Source organism: Procambarus clarkii, chromosome 26, assembly GCF_040958095.1.
Source record: "Procambarus clarkii isolate CNS0578487 chromosome 26, FALCON_Pclarkii_2.0, whole genome shotgun sequence".
In the NCBI taxonomy this organism is placed as follows: domain Eukaryota; kingdom Metazoa; phylum Arthropoda; class Malacostraca; order Decapoda; family Cambaridae; genus Procambarus; species Procambarus clarkii.
In genome coordinates this window covers 46,328,778-46,349,527 of record NC_091175.1, presented here as the reverse complement: position 1 = coordinate 46,349,527, position 20,750 = coordinate 46,328,778, and the positions used below count along the sequence as shown (strand labels likewise).

General features: G+C 42.2%; 1 protein-coding gene across 1 annotated transcript in view; it reads right to left on the bottom strand.

Moving 5' to 3' along the window:
- The window catches only part of LOC123752976 (tripartite motif-containing protein 5-like), a 224,299-nt gene that overhangs the window by 190,039 nt on the left and 13,510 nt on the right, over positions 1 to 20,750 (bottom strand). The window lies entirely within an intron of this gene.

The following is a 20,750-nucleotide window of genomic DNA, read 5'->3' as shown; positions in this document are numbered from 1 at the left end:
GCCAAGTTTTCATGAATTAATTGTTTTTCGACTACCTAACCTACCTAACCTAACCTAACCTAACTTTTTCGGCTACCTAACCTAACCTAACCTATAGAGATAAGTTAGGTTAGGTTAGGTAGGGTTGGTTAGGTTCGGTCATATATCTACGTTAATTTTAACTCCAATAAAAAAAAATTGACCTCATATTTAATGAAATGGGTAGCTTTATCATTTCATAAGAAAAAAATTAGAGCAAATGTATTAATTCAGGAAAACTTGGCTTATTAGGCAAATCCGGCCTTGCATAGTAGGCTGAGAAGTGCGTTCTGGCTACTAGGTACGACATATATATATATATAGAGGGCGAGGCCTAGGGGACGGACGTGTGGCGGAGGAGCTGCTGCCTTCTCAGCCATTACCCTGAGACATCTTGGCCTCACCGTACCAAGACTCAACCATATTCACCGTGGATACACCAAGCAGACGTGGAAGTGACCGAAAGTGCCTACTGTGTACCATCTATGTGAAAACTTATCAAAACAGGTGGGTTGGCAGTGTGGAGTCATGGAGGCTGGAGTGAGGGGCCAGGATGGACCCTGCAGGCCTCCCATAGTGAGGGGAGGTGGGGGGTGAGTGAGGGGTGTTGTGTGGTCAGGAGAGAGAGGTGGGGGTTACGCGTGTGCCAAATAGTGTTTTGTGTTTTTCTTTTTTGAAAGTTTTGTTGAACAACTTACGTTGTCAGCGATAATTGGCGCAACATATCTATTATACTGTTAGTACATCACACCTGCAGTGAGTCAGATTACAAGTGTGTGATTCATTCATTATTGTGCAGTGATATACGGGGGAATTATACCAGCGTTATACGGGGGAATTATACCAGTGTTATACGGGGTAATTATACCAGTGTTATATGGCAGTGATATACGGGGGAATTATACCAGTGTTATACGGCAGTGATATACGGAGGAATTATACCAGTGTTAGTGTCGCCCTGACCCCCGCCTCCACCCAGCGCCCAGGCCGGGAAGTACCTGCTCTCCCCCTACTTCCTCACCCCACCACGTCGCCTCCCCACCCACGAGGCCACCTTGCCACCCGCCCATAGAAGCCGGGAGGCTCCCATGTGTGTCTACGCCACCCACCCACCCAATGTATACCCACATATTGTGTAGTGGGTGTATACCCACACTTTGTATAGAGGTGGTATATGTATTACCACTCATCTGAGTAGTAAGTGCCACAGCCAGCTGATCATCCCCTCAGCCTCCAACCGCCGCCCACCCTCCAGTCTCCACCCTCCCGCCCTGCGCCCGCCCATGTCGCAGCCCTCAACAGACAGCCACGCTTCTCCAAGCCAAGATGAGCCATCAAGCAGGGGTAGACACGGTAGATGTCAGACGTGTGACAGGGTATGCTATATCCGGTTGAGGGATGATAATGTGCGCATTCATTACCACAACAGAGCCAGGTGTTTGGGTTCTGAGCGCCCTCCCAGGGAGAACACCAATCAACAGCCCACACAGCCCGTAAGGCAAAACACCTCCCAGACCTTCATTCCCACAGAAAATTAATTAGAAGCTATCAAAGCAACATCGGCCAGAACCTTGCAGCACATCCCTAAAGCAGCCCGCCCCCATGCAGCAGCCAAATTATCTGCCCTCCTGAGAAAGGTCAACGACTCTCCTGGAACGACTCAAGCATGGCACAACCTCCTAATGTTTGGCAACATATGTCTAGCCACCCCTGCAAGGAGAGACAAGACCTTAGCTGCCTCAGTCATCAAAGCTATAAATGATTTTCCCAGGGAGGACAACCAGGTGCGCCTTCCCACTCGCGCGAGAAACACCCACGGCAGGAAGAGCAACAGTGGCATATCCGAGACATCAAAAATCAGAACATCAGTCACCAAGAAAATAGAAGAAGGAAACACTATTGGCGCAATACGAGTCATCACCAGTGAGGACTCAATTGCCGACAGAGATGCCGCAACAGCTCAAGCCCTAAGGGAGAAACACCCACCCAGGGCTCCGCGTGAGGACGACATTGTACAAGTGGGGGCTACCAGAGCAGAACCTCTATGGGTGGCTGAATCTGTGGTCCATAAAGCAGCCATGTCCTTCCCTACAGGATCAGCAGGTGGGTTCACAGGACTAAAACCCAACCACCTCAAGCAAATGCTCAACCCTGCACTGGGTGACATTGCAAAGAACCTCTTGGTGGAACTAACCAGATTCACCAACACATGTCTAGCTGGCAACATACCAGCGTCCATAAGACCTATCTTTTTTGGATCATCTCTCTGTGCTCTAAAGAAAAAGGATGGAGGGATCAGGCCAATAGCTGTGGGCAATTCTCTCCGGCGTCTCGTCGCAAAGGCAGCTGCAAAAACAGTTAGTGATGCAGCAGCCAACATGCTGAAGCCAAAACAGCTTGGGTTTGGCATTCCACAAGGGTGTGAGGCGGCAGCCCATGCAGCTCGAGCCTTCATCGCCAACATCACAGACGAAAAGGCCCTTATCAAGCTAGATTTCAAAAATGCCTTCAATTTGGTGTGGAGGGATGCTGTACTCCATGCGGTTCATAGTCATTTCACTTCCCTCTACCCTTTTGTACATTCATGCTACAGTATGGATCTTAAGCTACTTTTTGGCGAACATGAAATTGACTCGCGAGAAGGCGTCCAACAGGGTGACCCTCTTGCTCCTCTCCTTTTCTGCTTAGTCATCAAACAAGTCACAGAGGTCCTGTCCAGCGAGCTTAACATCTGGTTCTTGGATGATGGTACCCTAGCTGGTTCCCAAGACTTCCTCCTGGAGGACATCAGAAAAATCCAGGAGCAAGGTGCAGTTTTAGGCCTCACCCTGAACCCTTCTAAATGTGAAATAATATGTTCCAACCAGGGCATCGTAGAGAGAATAGAGGGTCTTCTGCCAAATATCCATAAAACTAAACCTGAAGACAGCACACTCCTAGGAGCTCCCCTGGGGTTGAAAGCCATCGATGAGGTCCTTGATAAGAAAATCGCCGACCTTAAGAGGATGAATGGGAGGATTGAGGATATTGATGCTCATGATGCACTCTACCTCATCACCAGATGTCTGTCCCTCCCCAGCTTAACCTACTTTCTGAGGTGTTCACCATCTTACAGTAGCCAAAAACTAAGTGAGTATGACCGGTTACTGAAATCAATGCTAGAAAAAGCCCTTAACCTCTCGATGACCTACAGTGGAAACAAGCCTCTCTTCCCGTAAGACTTGGGGGCCTCGGAGTTCGAACAGCAACGCAAATCGCTGTTCCAGCCTTCCTGTCCTTATCAGCATCCGACGACCTTGTGAAGGAAATTCTACCTGCCCACTTACTTCAGCTGGCAGGTGTACATGATCCCAATTTTACACGCTGTGCCACAGAGTGGGCCTCTCGTGCAGGCCAATCACCTCAACCACCATCCCCAAAAGCCCACAAGCAATCCAGCTGGGATGGCCCCATTGTAGACCAAGTTGCTGCAGAGTGCCTGGGTGCTGCAACAACACAACACGACATTGCTCGCCTCACAGCAGTAGCAGCACCACATGCAGGGGATTTCCTGTTAGCAACCCCAATGTCGGCAACTGGCACGCGTCTCACACCACATGCCCTCCGAATTGCTGTGGCCCTCCGCTTTGCTGCCCCAATCCACACCAGATATAGGTGTATTTGCGGCGAGGTGGTGGCTGACAGGTACGGCCACCATGGCCTACTCTGCCAAAGCACAGGGGGATGGCACTCGAGGCACAGTGAAGTTAACGACATCATCAAGAGGAGCCTCACCACAGCTGGATGCCCAGCTGAAAGAGAGCCCCGTTACCTAACGCCCCGTAACTCTGATGCTCTTATTGGTCGCCCGGATGGTATCACAGTGAACTCCTGGAAGAATGGCAAGCAGTTGGTATGGGACTACACGTGCGTATCAACCCTGGCTAGCACCTACATTAACCTCAGTGTTGCACAACCAGGTGGCGCTGCCACCCACAGGGAAGCAGCCAAATCCCGTAAGTATAGAGAACTGGATCACCACTACAATTTTGTCCCCATTGCTTCTGAGACACTTGGCACCTGGGGTAAAAGTGCTACCAGTTTTTTGAAGGAACTGGGTTCTAGGCTCATTGAAACGACAAGGGACCCAAGAGCTGCAAGCTTTCTTTTCCAGCGCCTCAGTGTGGCGATACAGAGGGGAAATGCGCACTGCATCCAGGGTTCCTGCCCGCCATCTGAGGAGCTGGAGGAACTCGACAACCTATGATAACCATCTTTGTAACCCATATGTAACTCCTTTTTTGTAACAAAGTTCAAATAAAGTAAATATATATGTGTACATACAAAAGAATGGGGGTGGTAGGAGAAGATAATATTAGTGTTCAGTGAGAAACCACAAGGTCTCCTCTGAATACTTTTTATTTTCTTCTCCGAGGCTATGGGTCCCCACATTGGCACCAGAGGTGGTACCCTCACAAACTTTCTATATATATATATATATATATATATATATATATACACACAATGGGGCCTCGACTTCCGATGCTAATCCGTTCCCAGAGACGGATCGTAAGTTGAAATATCGAAAGTCGAAGCGATTTTTCCCATAAGAAATAAAGGGAATTGAATTAATCCATTCCCCACCCTCCAAAATATTAACATACAAATACATTTTATACTGAATACAATGTTTTTTTCTAACTACAATACAGTACCAAAGTTTCTCTTACCTTTATGGAGGGCTCTTGATAGCATAGGGAAGATGGTGATGAGGGGGGAGGAAGAGAGTTGTTACTGTTTGGAAGGGGAGTCCCCTTCCATTATCACATCAGGCAGTGATGTTTTCTCTGGGGTACTCTCTTTCCTACGTTTTGCCTGAATACCACTAGAATCTGGTTATGATTCAGTGCTTGTTTGTCTCACTACAAATTTGTCAAGAGGCATTTGTTGTTCCCTTAATTTTAACATTTGTCTGTAATGATGCATCAGTGTCATTGAGTAGGTTAAGGCAACGACCAACTGCAGCTTGATTTGGGCGAGTCGTTTCAGCAAAGGTTTGCAATTCTTCCCATGCTGCACACATTTTCTTAATTGTTGAGGAAGAGACATTCTGTACTCTTGTATCTGCTATATGCTCATCCTTACATGGGTTTTCATATGTTGAGCCTTACCACTGACTTTCCTGGGACTCATGGCAAGGTATATAATAATTACTTTAATGTTCAAAATGCAAAAAATCACCACAAAAGCGGAATTTCTTATAGGCGCGATCATCACTAAGCGAGCAGCTGTAGTAAACTGAGGCAGGTTGGCCGCGTGACTGGGAACCAATCGCTCAGTCGACCAGAACGTGTACCAACAAATATCGTAAGTCGACGACACCATCGGATGTCGAGTCGCATTTTTTTATGAAATTTACATCGTAACTCGAAATTATCGCAAGTAGGGGCAATCGTATGTTGAGGTGCCACTGTATATTATATATATATATATATATATATATATATATATATATATATATATATAGATAGATAGCGGGCAGTGTGTATCGTGATCTGGCCTGTACTCCTCTTGACATACCAGAAAACATTCTAAGGAAACTACTCCAAGCTTGTACTAAAGAGGCACCCTTCTTGAGCCTGGATGGGCACATGTATAAGCAAGTAGATGGGGTCGCTGTGGGTTCTCCCCTAGGTGTTCTGTTTGCAAACTTCTACATGGGTACCATCGAACAAAAGGTCTTAGTCGACATGAACTTGAAACCGGCCATATACTGCAGGTATGTTGACGACATTTTTACTCAGGTACCCGAGGTCAGACATCTGCAGGAGCTGGAGGAGCCATTTGAGCGAAATTCTGTGTTGCGTTTCACCTACGAGATGGAGAAGGATGGGAAGCTGCCCTTTCTAGATGTAACAGTCATGGAAAGGAGCGGAGGTTTCCACACTGCAGTCTACACTAGAGAAACAAACATAGGAATGTGCCTCAATGCCAATAGTGACTGCCCAGACAGGTACAAGAGGAGTGTTGTTAACGCTTATGTCGACCGTGCTCTCAGCCACAGCTCAGGATGGAAGCAAGTCGATGAAGAACTTTATAGGGTAAGGCAGGTCCTAGTCAACAACGGCTTCTCCAATGGTTTCGTTGAAGACATCATAAGAAGGAAGGTGAAACGCCATGCAACCTCTGAAGAGACAACTAACACAACACCTGTACCCCCTATTAGACTTTTTTACAGGAACTTCTTTTCCACAGCTCATAAAACGCAGGAAAGGGTCCTGAAAGATATTGTTAATAGAAACGTTATCCCTACAGACAAAAATCAGAAGATACAATTGACGATTTACTATAAAACCAAGAAAACTGCCATCCTACTCATGAGAAACTCTCCAGACACAAAGCAGAACGATTTGAAAGAGACCAATGTCGTCTATGCCTTCAAATGCCCACTTGGGGACTGTAAGCCTCAAAGAACTCAGTATATAGGCAAGACAACAACATCTCTTTCCAGGCGATTAACGATACATAAGCAACAGGGCTCCATTAAGGAACATATAATCTCTTCCCACAACCATACCATCACCAGAGAAGTCTTAACAAAAAACACGGAAATCATCGATAGATACACCGATAGCAGGCAGCTTGATATCTGCGAGGCACTACACATTAAGAAGTCAACACCAGCAATCAACAGCCAATTAATGCACAACTATATTCTACCCACTTCAAGACTCCGCACCAATATAGAAGCATCAAGAAATATGGGCCAATAGGCCCTTTGCATTTACTTCCATTCTTCCCCTTTAACTTTACCCAATATTTCGTGTTCTATCTTGTGTTGAAAGTTTGTTTTCACCTCATCCAAAACTGTTGTAACATATCACCTCACCCAAATGCAGGTATATAAAATGAAAAGCCATTTGAATTATAGCATAGTAAGAAATCTGTTTAGTGTTTGCAGGTTATAGTTGTGTGTGTGTAAACTAAAGTCTTTGAAAATGTAATAAGTTATTACGAAACGCGTTCAAGTGTGGCGTCAGACTAGAAATAAAAATGAATTTTGGAGAACTGATTTTTCAATTACCATCGACAGTGAAAAGAAACATAAGAAATATTGAGAAAATTCGTGTTAGAATTATTAATCTTACTTTTTCGGTCATATTTAATAATATATGTCTACAGGAAAGAATGCTACCAAAATATACTAATATATATATATATATATATATATATATATATATATATATATATATATACATATATATATATATATATATATATATATATATATATTAGTATATTTTGGTAGCATTCTTTCCTGTAGACATATATTATTAAATATGACCGAAAAAGTAAGATTAATAATGACCCCTGACTGTGATATAAATAACCAGGGTTGTGATAATAGCAGGAATGTTGTAATAATTAGCGCTGTGGGAGGAGTGATGCTGAGAGACGGAGGGAGACAGCATCGTTTACTGACTGTGTGGCTACCTGTTATTGTTTGCATTCATCATACCAGGTCAGTGGTTCTCTATGGTGAACACAAATGTAGATACTTATATATAATGTGTGTATTAGTGTAATAACAGCAAAAGGATTATGCTGGGAGGAGCCATATGGGTGACGTAGGTGACGTCGTCTGCACGATTTGTCTAGCTGTTTAGAGGGTGGCCACTATGCTCTTTGGGCGCACTACAAGCTTAGGTGTATAGTTACGGTGCATAAAACATGTAGATACTTATATATAATATGTGTATATAGGGTAATAACACTGCAAACAGTATTGTTGGGGGAGAAAGTTTAGTGCATGTGACCTTGAATGAGTGAGGGAGCCGCCAGCCGCCATCTGTGTATAGCGACGACTCTTAGTGCCTGAACTATATCAGCTTAGCTGTACAGTTGTGGTGAACAAAATATATACATACATATATTGAGGGAGTGGCAGCGAGTGGCTGGCTGGTGTGTGGTGGTAACTCTTCGTTGCTTTTCGACTCTCAATACCAACTCAGTGGTTCGTTATGGTGACCAAAACATGCAGATACTTATATATAACCTGTGTATAGAGTGTAATAGCAGCAAAACTATTTGTTTATTGTTTTATAAACATAATAATTGAATCACTAATATGCACATCATACTTTTGAGTATAGTGATTATTCACCACTTTTATTATATAAATATATTACAATACACACTACTGAATAATATTACTGCAAAAAAACTAAGAAAAAATCAATCGAAGACATTGAAACAATTAGGTAATAATATCTTTGTGGCAACTCCCACCTGTCAGCGCGGGTGACGCTGACCGGGTCTGAGGACCGCTCTGTCAACGCCCACTTTTTGCCAGACTTCCTCGGTCAATTACACCCAAAATATGTCACCTACGATTTTTTTTTATTTTTCCCGTGCTCAGGGGACACAAATTAACATGTCTAGAAGACGAAAAAAAAAATTTGAATTTTTTTTTTCTTGCGCACAGGGGTGTAAATGTCCCCAGGACCCCTGAGCAGTGTAAGGGTTAAACAGCTTTGATTTTATACCTGCATTTGGGTGAGGTGATGTTACAACAGTTTTGGATGAGGTGAAAACAAATTAAGAACATAAGAACAAAGGTAACTGCAGAAGGCCTATTGGCCCATACGAGGCAGCTCCTATTCTATAACCACCCAATCCCACTCATATACTTGTCCAACCCGTGCTTGAAACAATCAAGGGACCCCACCTCCACAATGTTACGCGGCAATTGGTTCCACAAATCAACAACCCTGTTACTGAACCAGTATTTACCCAAGTCTTTCCTAAATCTAAACTTATCCAATTTATACCCATTGTTTCGTGTTCTGTCCTGTGTTGATACTTTTAATACCCTATTAATATCCCCCCGGTTATGTCCATTCATCCACTTGTAAACCTCTATCATGTCACCCCTAACTCTTCGCCTTTCCAGTGAATGCAACTTAAGCTTTGTTAATCTTTCTTCATATGAAAGATTTCTAATTTGGGGAATTAACTTAGTCATCCTACGCTGGACACGTTCAAGTGAATTTATATCCATTCTATAATATGGCGACCAAAACTGAACTGCATAATCTAAATGGGGCCTAACTAGAGCAAGATATAGCTTGAGAACCACACCAGGTGTCTTGTTACTAACGCTGCGATTAATAAATCCAAGTGTCCGATTTGCCTTATTACGAACATTTATGCATTGATCCTTTTGTTTTAAATTCTTACTAATCATAACTCCCAGATCCCTTTCGCAATCCGACTTCGCAATCACAACACCATCTAGCTCGTATCTTGTAACTCTATCATCATTACCTAACCTCAGAACTTTACATTTATCAGCATTAAACTGCATCTGCCAATCCTTTGACCATTTCAAAACCCTATCTAGATCAACTTGAAGTGATAGTGAGTCCTCCTCCGAATTAATTTCCCTACCGATTTTCGTATCATCGGCAAATTTGCAAATGTTGCTACTCAAACCTGAATCTAAATCATTTATATATATTATAAACAACAGAGGTCCCAGGACAGAGCCTTGAGGCACTCCACTTACAACATTTTCCCACTCTGACTTGATTCCATTTATACTAACTCTCTGTTTCCTTTGGTATAGCCATGCCCTAATCCAGCTTAATATAGCACCCCCAATACCATGAGACTCTATTTTTTTAATCAGTCTTTCATGTGGCACTGTATCAAAAGCTTTGCTAAAGTCAAGGTATACAACATCGCAATCCTTACCACTATCAACTGCCTCTAATTTTCAACACAAGACAGAACACGAAACAATGGGTATAATATTTTGTAAGTTAAAAGGAAGAATGTAAGTAACTGCAATGGGCCTATTGGCCCATATTTCTTGATGCTTCTTTATTGGTGTGGAGTCTTGAAGTGGGTAGAATATAGTTGTGCATTAATTGGCTGTTGATTGCTGGTATCGACTTCTTAATGTGTAGTGCCGCACAGATATCAAGCCGCCTGCTATCGCTGTATCTATCGATGATTTCCGTGTTTTTTTATAAGACTTCTCTGGTGATGGTCTGGTTGTGGGAAGAGATTATATGTTCCTTAATGGAGCCTTGTTACTTATGCATCGTTAACGATGCATAAGCCATTCTATAGGCCATTGCTCCCCTTGCCTCTCTGAGGGGGCCAGGTTCTGGCCGTGGTCCCCGGTAGGCCCTTGAACTCCATACACATGACTGATGCCAAAGTCTGACATTAGCATATCAGCCTGGTAATGCTCCGGGGAGCCTCCGGGTCTCACCCAGAAAATGGCGTTTCATTACATTCAACGCTGTTTTTTTCCAAAATTTTCACTATACAGTAACACTTGTTAATGATACAGGTCTATATTTGATGGGATCTTCCCTGCTGCCACTGTTGTAGATTGCTGCTGCCTCTAATATCAACAGGGAATCTGAAATAGGTAGTACAGTGAATATCAACCTTGTAGTGCAAACATTTGTTCTGTGTTAGCCTTTTTCCACACATCTGCTAGGACTCCTGTTCACGGGGATGCCTGAAAAAATCTGTTAAGTGGAATGCTGAGCTCAAGTGCACATTCTCTCAAAACCCATGGTGAAACTCCATCTGGACCAAATGCTTTGTTCTTACTTAGCTCCTTTGGCATTTTTTTCACTTTATATTCAGACACCTCTATGAAATGTGAGAAATCTTTAAAGAATTCGGATAAAGAAAGAGATCTAGAAGTGGTTCTAGATAAAAAGCTATCACCTGAGGACCACATAAAGAACATTGTGTGAAGAGCCAATGCTACACTTTCTAACTTCAGAATTGCTTTTAAATACATGGATGGCAAAATACTAAAGAAATTATTCACAACTATTGTCAGACCAAAACTGGAATATGCAGTGGTTGTATGGTGCCCATATCTTAAGCAGCACATCAACAAACTGGAAAAGGTGCAGAGACATGCAACTACTGTAATTTACTCGTGGAAAATAGTAGAGGGGCTGGTCCCAAATCTGCACACAGAAATAATATCATTTGAGACCGGAAGGTATGGCAGCATGTGCAGAATACCCCCGTTGAAGAGCAGAGGTTCAATAGGTACTCTGAGAGAACTCTGTCAACATCAGAGGCCTGATACTGTTCAACACGCTTCCACTAAATATAAGAGGCATAACTGGCCGACCCCTCACAATGTTCAAGAGAGAACTCAATAAGCACCTCCAAATGATACCTGATTAACCAGGCTGTGATTTATACGTCAGGCTGCGAGTAGCCGCATTCAACAGCCTGGTTGACCAATACAGCAACGAGGAGGCCTGGTCGACGACCGGGCAGCGGGGACGCTAAGCCCAGAAAACACCTCAAGGTAGCCTTAAGGCAAGGCTAAAAGTTTTGTGAAGAAATGTTTGCACTGCAAGGTTGATATTCAGTATGTCACTTATTTCAAACTCCCAGTTGATATTAGAGGCAGCAGCAATACAGTTGCTTTTACAAGTTTCATTGTGTAGCCTAAGGCTTACCTTCATTGTATCTAGAGGCGGTTTACCTGCTTGATGGGGTTCTGGGAGTTGTTCTACTCCTACTTCTACTCTACTGGAAGTACTTGAGGAGTACTCTCTACTCCTCAAACTCTGACTTGTGAGAGTTTGGTCCACCAGGCTGTTGCTTGGAGCAGCCCACATACCCACCACAGCCAGGTTGGTCCAGCACTCCTTGGAGAAACTTATCTAGTTTTCTCCTGAAGATGTCCACGGTTGTCCCAGCAATATTTCTTATGCTTGCCGGGAGAATGTTGAACAACCGCGGACCACTGACGTTTATACAGTGTTCTCTGTGCCTATAGCACCCCTGCTCTTCACTAGTTTTATTGTGCATTTTCTTTCGTATCATTCACTCCAGTATGTTGTTATTTTACAGTGTAGATTTGGAACCTGGCCCTCTAGTATTTTCCATATGTATATTATTTGATATCTCTCTCGTCGACTTTCTAGTGAGTACATTTGGAGGGCTTTGAGACGATCCCAATAATTTAGGTGCTTTATCGGGTCTATGTATGCCATATATGTTCTCTGTACTCCCTCTATTTCTGCAATCTCTCCCGATCTGAAGGGTAAAGTGAGTACTGAGCAGTACTCATGATGCGACAACACAAGTGATTTGAAGAGCACAACCATTGTGATGGGATCCCTGGATTTGAAAGTTCTCGTAATCCATCATTTTTCTGGCTGACGCAATATTTGCTTGGTTATGCTCCCTAAACATTATAATAATAATAATAATAATAATAATAATTTTTATTTAGGCAAAGGTACATACATAAAGAGATTTTACAAAGTTTGTTGGCTTTATAGATAGAGCTAGTACATACAATGCCTAAAGCCACTATTACGCAAAGCGTTTCGGGCAGGTCATTAGGTCGTTAGACATCATTATTCCCAAATTCTTTACATGGTGCTTACCTACTATGGGCAAATTTGATTGTGTTATGTACCCTGTATTATGTTTAACCCCTTGTTTAACTCCAAGCTATTTAGCATTTGTCACCCACAGGCGCATACAAAAAAAAATTATTTTTTCTTTTAAACCTGTTAATTTGTGTTCTCTGATCATGGGAAAAATAATAAAAAAATCGTAAGTGGCATATATTGCCCGCTATAGGGCGGGGAAGTCTGGCAAAAAACAGGCGCTGACTCAGCGTGCGTCCTAAGCGATCTGTTGCTCGCCAGCTGTCAGGCAGGAGTGGCCACAAAGACATAATTACCTAATTATTTCAATGTCTCTGATTGATTTTTCATAGTATTTTTGCTGTAATATTATTCAATAGTGTGTAGTGTGATATATTTATATAATAAAATGAGTGAATCATCGTTGTACTCAAAAATATAGTGTGCATATTGTTGATTCAATTATTATGTTCATCAAACAGTGAACAAATACTTTGTCGACTATTACACTATATACACAGGTTATATATAAATATCTGCATGTTTTGTTCACCATAACGTACCATTAAGTTGCTAATATGAGTCAAAAAGCAATGAGGAGTGACCGCCACACACCAGCCAGCCACTCACTCGCCCACATTCTCCTCCCACCATACTGTTTTTGCTTTTATTCACTATATACAGGTGTTACATATAAGTATCTACATTCGTGTTCACCATAACGAACCACTAAGTTGGCATGCTGAGTGCCAGTGGCAACCAGTGGCAACCAGTGGCAGCCTGCCTCTGGCTGCTACTTCCTCCCTCCCTCACCCACATTCTCCTCCCACAATACTGTTTTTGCTTTTATTCACTATATACAGATGTTATATGTAAGTATCTACATGTTTTGTTCACCACAACTGTACAACTAAGTTGATATAGTTAGTTCAGGCACTAAGAGACGTCGCTACACACAGTCAGGTGGCGGCTGCTTCCTTCACACATTCAAGGTCAGACGCACTAAAGTTTCACCCCCAACAATACTGTTTGTGGTGTTATTACCCTATATACAAACGTTTTAAACACTTTTATTATGTGTGATGTTAGTGCAACTGGCCTATAATTTTTTGCCAAGGCTTTACTCCCCCACTTGTGCAACGGAGCTATATCTGCAGATTTAAGTGCTGCTGGTATCTCCCCTGTATCCAGGCTCTTTCTCCAAATTACGCTGAGTGCTCTCGCTACTGGTACTTTACATTTCTTTATGAATATTGAATTCCATGAGTCAGGCCCAGGAGCTGAGTGCATAGGCATATTGTCAATTTCTCTTTCAAAGTTTTCCGAGTTTGTGGTAATATCCGTTATATTATCTGCAGCTTGAATGTCATTCATAAAGAAGCTGTCTGGGTCATCAACTTTCATGTTTATTGGTGTGCTAAACATAGCCTCATACTGGCTTCTTAGAAGTTCACTAATCTCTTTGTTGTCCTCTGTGTACGTACCTTCATTTGTAATTAACGGTCCAATACTGGTAGAGGTTTTTGATTTTGATTTTGCGTATGTGAAAAAATATTTCGGATTTTTCCTTATCTCTTGTATAGCTTTCTGTTCCAATTCCATTTCCTCAGACTCATACGATCGCTTCAACGTTTGTTCTATTTCTTCGATCTCCCTGCTTAGGCTTATTTTTTTGCTTGTGATAGTTGTGTCTGCCGAAGCATTTCCGTTATTTTTTTCCTTCTCCTGTACAGTTGTCTGCGTTCTCTTTCTAGAGTGGTCCTCTTTCTGCCCCTCCTCACAGGCACGTGCTTCAAGCAGACCTTGTAAGCTTCAGCTGTCAGTTGAGCTATTCCCTGTGTGGGAGTTTTGTCGTTTATGACTGTCTCCCATTGAATGGTTGCAAGGTCTACATTTATTTTTTCCCAGTCGATCCTCTTATTGTTAAAATTGAATTGATTGAATATTCCTTCTCGCTTGTTGGGTCTCTTAGACCTACTACCATTATTTATGCTAGTTCGCACTTCAATGAGCTTATGGTCTGAGTATGAAGTATCTGAGATTGTGATGTCTCTGATTAGTTCATCATTGTTTGTGAACTAATGATGAACTAGAAAACAAGTCTAGAAAACTAGAAAACAACAAAAACACACTAGAAAACAAGTCTAGTGTGTTTTCGTTCCTAGTTGGTTCTGTAATCTGTTGATTGAGCGAGATTTTGTCACAGAATCTCAAAAGTTCTCTAACCTGTGGTTGGTTATTTCCCGGGTCATTCCCTGCTATGATATTTGTGTTTGCCATTCTCCATCTTAGACTCGGTAAATTGAAATCTCCAAGGAAGATTAACTCTTTTGCTGGGCTGGCAAGCGACCTGGCACACACTGCAACGAAGGCTGAGCATTGGCCATGAGCGCACAAACCACACTCAAATGTTTATACAGTGTGACCTCACTCGAACGAGGCGAGGCCGATTCGTTTCACTGCGGAATTCGTTCTACCCGTCAGCCCCAGGCTGTCCCTCCCCTTCATGTGAAAATAACAAAGGTCCTACATCCACTATCAACAAAACAAAAAATCACAGAAAATCTATTTATTATGTATTTATCATTTTGAACATGGCACATGATAGAACAATCAATTGTAAACAATTCCATATTAAAATCAAAACTATGTGACTGTTATTTGTGGCTGCAAATATGATGTAATGGCCAGGATTTCCATAAGCCAACTGTATCAGTCTACATAAATATTCATAAAAATTCATTTATTATGAAGTCTTCATTTTCACTATGGCATTTGATAGAACAATCACTTACAAACAATTTGGATTAAAAATTCTACATATATGAGCATTATTGAATCCAAAAAAGCAAAATCACATAATTTTCTCAACAAACTGAAGAGTAGGGGTGGTTGGCGGGCCGCCGGCCGCTGGTAGTCAGGTGCGGGAGGGGAGGGGGGGGGGGGGGGGTTGTAGCATGTTGGCGGTATAGGAGTGGGGGGGGGAGGGTGGCAGCCAGACTGACAGATCTTGGGCCAGACCAGGCCTCAGGCCAGGCCTCAGACCAGGCCTCAGGCCAGACCTCAGACCAGGCCTTGAACCCAGACCTCAACGAAACTCGACCCAATGTTGACTGCATAGAGGCTAGCCGCCTCCTTACCCCTCCCTCCCTCCCTCCCCAATACATCCCCTCACCACTGACCCCACACTTTATTATGAATTCTTCATTTTGACTACGGAATATGGTAAAGCGATGCATTACAAACCACTGAAATGGTAAAATTTTCTCTCCTAATTTTGTCAAAAGCACCAAGTGAGCTTAGTATCGAGGCAGGCACGTGCTGTAGCAGTCAGCTGGCGTATCTACTCACCCTCCTTCTCTGACGCCTTTCCACCCCCTAATACATCCTCACCACTGACACCACAATTTATTATAAATTGTTCATTTTGACTATGGAATATGATAGAGCTTTGTGTTGCAAACAACTGATATGGTAACATTTTCTCAGCTAATTTGGTGAAAAGCAGACAGTGAGTGAACTATCAAGGTGGAGCATGGAGGCGCCAGCCACGTATTGCCATTTACATGATAACTCGAGCCAGAGCTCTCCACTGACACAACCTGCCTCCCCTGACACCACTGTTACCCCATCTTCCCTGACAACTTCCACCACTGACACAACCAGCCTCCCCTGACACCACTATTACTCCAGCTTCCCTGACAACTTACACCACTGACAACCTCCCTTCCATGAGAATAACTTACACCACCTGCCTCCCCCCTAACAATAAACCCTAACTACTGACACCACTTGCCCCCATGACAACAACTCTCACCAATGACCCTTGATACCATTTTATCATCCTTCAACCATTTATCCCTAGAAACAATGGGTAAGCATAATAAAACACTGTATAACTGTTTACACTTTGGCGAATCATAGATGATGACAGCCACCTCCGACGCTCGGTCTCGGTGACTGCTTGGATGAACAATCCTCGCTTAATCAAACATTTGTATGTTACACTGAACATTTAGTACCTAATTCAATTTGTTCGGATCTTCTGGGAATTCGCTAGAACGGGGTTCGTTAGTGAGGATGAACTGTACTCTTTTCAGCTTTCTAACCTCAATTTTCATGCTATGTCATTCATTTTGCTATCAAACTGTTCACAATATAAAGGGACACATTTAAAACCAGTCCCATAATATTCGGACAATAAATGGGATTTTTAAAAATGCATTAATTGATGATGGCATTACCTTCATCAGGGACTCAGCGTGTTTTGGTTTTATGATGTCGATACCCTCATCAGGCCGCGAATCCCCTGATATTATTAGTTGGTTTTTGTTAACCCTTGGGCTGCTCTCTTGCGATTTTAGCCTGCAACACGTCTTATAAAAGTGTTCATGTGTGTTTCCTGATCATGGGAAAAATAGAAAATAATTTGTGACATATTTTGACCACAATAGGGCGAGGAAGTCTGGCAAAAGTGAGGCGTTGACAGAGTAATCATCGGAGGCAGTCAGCTCCACCCGAGCTGTCAGGCGGGAGTTGCCACAAAAATATTATTACTTAATTATTTCAATGTCTTTGATTTTTTTTTCTGTTTTTTTTCGAGTAATATTATTCAATAGTGTGTAGTGTGATATACTTATATAATAAAATGTGATCCATCGCTATACTCAAAAAGTATTGTGAGCATATTAGTGATTCAATTACAGTGCATCCTCACTCTAACGAACCCTACTCTAAAGCATTCCCGGATAATCCGAACAAATTGCATTTGGCGCTAAATGTTCAGTAGAACATACAAAAAATCATTTGTGTTGCTCCACTGATGGTGATGACCTAGGCCGGTATGGCAGGGCTGTGAGAGCTGTGTACTGTACACACGTTCCACATCATTCACTTCAATATCCGTATCACTAGTATCAGACACCTGTCTTAGGTCTTTTTCCAGATTTGAGTTATCAAAATCCCTGGCATGCTCATCTTCAAGGAATATGCCCTGTATTTAAACATCAGAGTGTTTTCTCAAAAACATGGCCAACTAGAGACTGGGAGCTCAATATGGATACATACAAAATGGTTGCTACCTTGAATATGAGCCTGCCCACAACCGTGGGGAATGCTGGGAATTTTTTTCAAGCTGGCAAACACCTCAGGAATCCATCTTGTACCCAAGTTTTGAACCCTACAATATACCTACAAGTGCCTTAAGGGGTTTGCTATATGAAAATTTAAAAGTTGTTGTAGGGCATTGAAAATTTATTATCCTGATACATGTGAAAGGTGCTGCAACTGGGCCAAGTTTCAGCATCGCAGCCTAAATAGAGAGGGAGAAAAAAATTAAAAAAGTTTTTTTAGACAATTTTTCAACAATGGTCAAATCATTTCACAGCCCACAATTGTGAACCGAAATCAGTTCTATGACACTTTGCTATGACCTTACTATATAATAAAGATTTGTCTGGTGGATTTTTATCCCAGATGTATTTAGTGCAATAACACAGATTTTGTAAATTTCCCAAAAATTCTATGCAACAATATGATATTTATAAATATTTATAAATTCAATATATCTACGTAGAAAGAAAAGCCACCACAATGTTTTAGAGGCATAAACTCTACATATAATGTGCAAGTTTCATGTAAATTGAATAATAAATAAAGTCTTTGAAATCAGATAAAATTGTAAAATATTTACCTGCACAAACGGAGGTTAAAGTTCAGCCACCTTTAGCTGAGGTTGATGTTGACCAATATCATTCAAAATTTGCACCCCTGTAGATAGGCTTGGATTCAGTAAGGTGTGCAAGTTCCATGCAGATCGCCTGATAAATAAAAAAAAAAAAAGTTAAAAAAAAAAAAAAAATTATATATTTGCCACCAGTTTTATATGTACAAATATTTATGAAGTAATATCACAATATAACACTAAAACATACTAACCTAATATAATTGGTCAGAAATATGGGTCCTCAAGGTGGCACTGGAGTGGCACTAGTAGGCACCTGCGCCATAGCTGGGGGTCAGCCCCCTCAGGGGCCTTTCTTGGTTTGGTTGTGCGTCTCGTTGGTCTCTGCATATCCTTGTCCTTTTTGTTCAAGTACCAGTCCAGTTAGATTTGGAGTAGCAGGTGCAAGACCTGGAGTAGAAGGTGGAAAATGTGGGGTGGCAGAGGGTGGGATTGTGGGGGGGGGGGGGGGGCAGCGGGCTGCATCTACGGGCAGCTAGCATGCTTTCAGCTTTCATAGTTTTCCTCATCTTCGTTTTGTACGTCATTTTGCAGTAAAAATAGCACAAATTGTGAGAGCGCGTCCATGATAGGTCCACCAGCTGAGGGACACAAAGAGTGACTGACTTAGCCAGCAAGCCCACCCCTCTCTCACACGAGACTGTTACCAATGAGTGAGTTTATATTCGTTTTATGCATAACACGTTATTTTCCACGCTATTACGAAATATTAGACTTCTACAACGTAAGACACAACACCCCACGGCGCACCCAGGCCGCGAGAACCGGATTCACGAAAGTTGCAGCGGGAAATTTGACTCTAATTACGTTATTTTTCAAGATAACATAAAACGGTTTGCACCACAGTGTTGCCAGAACGTTGTAGTATTTTTCAGAAATTTTAGTAAATTTTCGAAATTTTTTGGATTTGAGCATAGATGTCCCCTTAACCACTGTGATGCGCCGAGTTTATTGTGACATTCCCCGTGCACATGAAATCAAGTGTTCCCCCAAAAATGTTTTTTTAACCCTGAACATGTATGTCTATGTAAAAATAAATATAAAATTCCACTTACTTTGTCTGTGGGGACGTGGACAAGGTGCGCTGTGACGTCATCATGGCTGGTCGCCCGTACCAGAAACTCCCAGAAACAAGCGTGCAGGCCATTCAAGCATTGAGAGTTGCCACAAATATATTTTTAATTATTTGTTCTATGTATTTCCAATGCGGTTTTACTAGTTTTTTTATTGTATATGATGCATATTTTTGTTATTTACAATATGTATACAACAGAGCATTCATAATGTTCCATGGAACTGTGATACTGTGTGTCAGTAATGTATCCACAATGTTTATTGTTGCAATATTACTTGCTAAAAATTCACTAAGATTACAATATGTATAGTTTCACACACTATTTACACACTAACACACTGTATTACACAATCAGTACTTCGGAAGTGAGTAATAATCAATGAAGTAGTCCATGGTACAAAGCACGACTTCGCTCTCGTTGCACCAGGTACAGATAGATTTTCGCTGTTTCTTTGTTCTGTGTACTTGCAAATAACGCACTCACGTACATCCTTGGCTTTAGTACTTGTAAGTGGTATGTAGCCAAGCTCGTAATGCGTAAGGTAGTCTTGAAAATATCGCTTTGTAAGGTCCCTGACTGGAAGATTCAGTCATTTATAGCAAGTGTCAGTCAATCTAGAAGAGATTGAGCCATTCTGGAAGAGATTCAGCTAATCTTGAAAATATCTATGGAAAACACCACCATGGAAACCGCTAACACTGTTCATCTATGCTACTTGTACCAAATGCATCATCACTGAACCCAGAAAACGATTCATCTATGTATCACCTATATAAATTGGAGATGGCATAGGTGGACATGGGTGGCGTTCACAGCTACAACTGGATACGCTCACTGTATCATCCTAATAGGTGTGGTATCACTTGCATCCGACCTTTGTGTTAGGTCCTTATTGCGCCTAGCTTCATCAATATCATGACCCTTATGTTCTTCAGGCTATAAGGTCTGAATTTTTCAACATCTTTCAATTTTTCAGCGATCTTTCAACACTGCGTCGGACAGGTGTTTGGGAGCCAGAGGGGCGTGCACCACCCCATGGTTACTCACTCAATACTAACCCAGCCAGCAGCCCTAGGACATTCTGGGAATTTTTTTCAAAGAAAGCTGCCTCTCACTGGGGGGTCCCAAGAGTTCATTTTGTATCCAACCTACCGCGAGCGTGTTTTGACCGTGTACAAAAAAAAAAACTTTTGTCGGTGGGGACAGTCGGCAAAGTGCAGTGGTTAAGGTGTTATGCGCACCCCTTGATCGAGCGAAATTAGGCACTAATCCATTTCAGAGGGTTAATACACTCAACAAAACTGGTTAATAATACCATGACTAATACAATCAACATCACTGGTTAATGCCAATATGATGAATACACTCACCATCACTGGGTAATGAAAACACCAAGAATAACCCTTGTGTGGCTCCGGGCTATTTAGCATTTGTCACCTACAGGCGCATACCAAAAAAAAAAAAAAAATTTTTTCTTCCTAACCTGTTAAGTCGTGTTCC